This window comes from Zea mays, unplaced genomic scaffold (genome assembly GCF_902167145.1).
Source record: "Zea mays cultivar B73 unplaced genomic scaffold, Zm-B73-REFERENCE-NAM-5.0 scaffold_309, whole genome shotgun sequence".
Taxonomy (NCBI): domain Eukaryota; kingdom Viridiplantae; phylum Streptophyta; class Magnoliopsida; order Poales; family Poaceae; genus Zea; species Zea mays.
In genome coordinates, this window is record NW_023366936.1 from 34,975 (window position 1) to 38,547 (window position 3,573).

Here is a 3,573-nt window from a genome sequence, read left to right on the forward strand (position 1 = left end):
AGCCACATAATGAAATTAGGTCGTCCATGCATACCATCGCGTCGCAATTTATCTATGTCTCTCGCTGTTGGCCTACCGAGACACCTCATGTTTTGTTCATCAAACTCGCTGTCAAATATTATTGTGTGACATGAGATATTTGATAACATAAACTAATTCACATATGAACAGTTTAAGAAAATAAGTCTTACACAAAGTATTTCTCCACCTCAGGCATATTCGTGAACATGTACAGTAAAGCAGACTTCCGTTCTTCCATACTGAGGTGATATGCCTTGGGTGGACCAACGGCTTTGCCGTTTGTCTGAAAAATCGAAAGATCACTACAAGGAGGCATCTCTCGTTCATCATCATGGTACCTTTTCTTTCGAGCAAATACATTATGTTCTTCTGCAAAGTAACAACTTGTGAAGTGTGCTACCTCCTTAAGTTTAAATTGTTCCGCAATACATCCTTCAACTCTTGCCTTATTGCCCACCATTGCTCTAAGCTTCTTTAAAGCTCTTTCTATATGAAACATCCACCTATACTGAACAGGACCACCGACCTTAGCCTCATATGGAAGATGTATAAAGAGATGCTGCATAGGATTGAAGAAACCCGGTGGAAATATTTTTTCCAATTTGCACAAAAGCACTGGTGCCTCTTTCTCCAGCTGTTCCATCACATCTCTTCTGATTTCTTTAGCACACAACTGTCTGTAGAAATAGCTTACTTCAGCTAACGTTTTCCACACAGCTTCTGAAATGTATCCACGAAACATTACAGGCATGAGCCTCTCCATAATTATGTGGAAGTCATGGCTCTTCAGTCCATTCATCTTCATTGTCTTCAAGTTCACAGATCTTCTAAAACCAGCGGCATAACCATCGGGGAATTTAATATCCTTCATCCACTTCATCACTTCTTTCCATTGCTTAGATTTCAGACAATAGTCAGCTTTTGGTTTGCCTCCGTTTTCTCTAAGCACCAGGGTTGGATGATCACATATCACTGCTAAGTCCATGCGTGCCTTGTCATTGTCTTTCGTTTTATCAGGGAAATCCATGCATGTATTTATGAGGGCTTGGCAAAAGTTACTCTCTTGATGCATGACATCGATGTTGTGCATCAAAATCAATGACTTAGCATAAGGAAGCTCCCACAAGCCACATATGTGAGTCCAGTTATGCTCCTCACCGAAACCTTGATACCTTTTCCCACTCTCGTCTAGGACAAGTTTCATATGCTCTTCTGTAATTTCTATCCCACTACGTCGCTTGGGCGGTCCCTTCGTGACAATGGTGCCCTTCCTAAATTCCTTTCTCTGCCTTCTGAAGGGGTGATTGAAGGGTAGAAAACATCTATGGCAATCAAAGTAACATATCTTGCCACCAGCACTAAGACGAAAACAATCTGTATCTTTAGCACAATAAGGACACGTCAATCTACCATGCACGCTCCATCCAGAGAAAATACCATACGCCATAAAATCATGAACCGAGAACAGATATGCAACACGAAGATTGAATTTCTGCTTCTTGAAGCAGTCATAGGCTTCCACACCTTGCCATAGCTTCTTTAACTCTTCAATCAGTGGTTGAAGCATCACATTGAGGCGTACGCCAGGATGCTCAGGCCCAGGTATAACAAGACATAGGAACATAAACTCATATTTCATGCAAAGAGCAGGTGGAAGGTTGTACGGTATGGCAATGACAGGCCAACATGAATACGACGCAGCGGTCATATTGAACGGCGTGAAACCATCAGTTGCCAAGCCAATACGAACGTTTCTTGCATCGCTGGCAAAATCTGGATCAAATTTGTCAAGAGCCTTCCATGCATCACCATCTGACGGGTGCACCATTAACCCATCTTGTCTGTCCGTACAATCTTTATGCCACCTCATGTGCATAGCGGTCTTCCTCGAGAGAAACAAACGTTTCACTCTAGGAGTGAGAGGCATGTACCGAAGCTGTTTATGTGCAACCTTTGTCACCACCTTCTCCCCATCTTCATTTACAAGCTCCACGTACCTCGACTTCCCACATTTTAAGCATTTTTGTTCTCTGCCATGTTCCTTCCAAAAAAGCATACAATTGTCTTGGCAAACATCAATCTTCTCATACTCCATACCAAGACCTTCAAGCAATTTTTTGGACTGGTACATGTCTTTGGGCATCTTGTGACCCGTAGGAAGAACCTCGCTAATCAAATCCACAAGCTCCTTGTAACAATTAATTGAAAATGCAAACTTGGACTTGATTGACATCAGTCGGGTCACGAATTCGAGCACGGTCACGTTAGTGTGCCCGTGAAGAGGCTCTTCTGACGCTTTAAGTAGGTCGAAGAACTTCTGAACCTCCGGTGTAGGTGAATCATGATGATCTGGTGCCAGTTCAGGCTGCAGATCCTCAAGCATCTGGTCCATCCTATCAACATCATCTTCACCGTCATCAACTTCTACTTCTGCTGCTCGTTCAGCATCTTCACCATGGAGATACCAGACCTTATAGCCTGGCACGAAACCATGCGAGCACAGGTGTAGTGTGACCTGCCTCTTGGTATGGCTCGTCATATTTCTACATTTATTGCATGGACACCTAATATTATCTATTTGAGACAAAGCAGTCGCATGGTCCAGAAACATCTGCGTCTTGGCAAACCATTCACTTGTGTGACACCCACCCTTCTTGAAACCTTCATACATCCAATCACGTCTATCACCCATTATTGCGGCTGTGTGTACGAGTAAAGAGTGCGTGTGAGACAATCATGTTTCTACACGTCACACATATATACATCTATAGGTAAGTAGTATATAAAACTATATATATACATAAATAACTATATATACACATAAATAACATCAAATTAACATGATATTCATCAATTAACAATATTTGCAAACATCCAATCCATCAAATTAAATTATAATTGCAGAACATCAAATTCATTACCTATAACATCAAATCTACCAAATTGATTAATGCTTGCATAACATCAATTTCATTAAATAATAACATCAAATACATCATATCATATTTACAAAATCAAGTTATAAATAACAAATATCATACATCAAATAATATTAGGTCAAACCATACTAACAAATAACAATATTAAACAAATTATAATCGCATTACAGCTAACTCCCGTCGGCCATAAAAACCGACGAAAATTAAAACATAAATCATTTGTTAAATCAACTATAATAATAGAATTAATATTTACCTAACATCAAGCCACACATAATATTAAAACTAGCAAGTATAATGCATAACTCCCGTCGGCCACAAAAAACCGACGAAAATAATCACATATTAATTCCCATTTAGAAATAAGATTATACCTCGACGACTCGAACTTGAACGCGGACCGGATGGCGAGCCCTCGGTTTCGGTGGTTGACCGGTGCGTCGAGGCACTGGCGGACGACGGACGACGGTGGGCTGGGGACGGCGACGCTTGTGGACGGCCGGGGGCGGTGGCCGCGTGGGGCAGCGGCGGCACAGCTCGGGCAGGGGCGGCGGCGCGGCTAGGCGCGCAGGGCGTCGGGCAGGGGCGGCGGCGCAGCGCGGGCCGGGGCGGC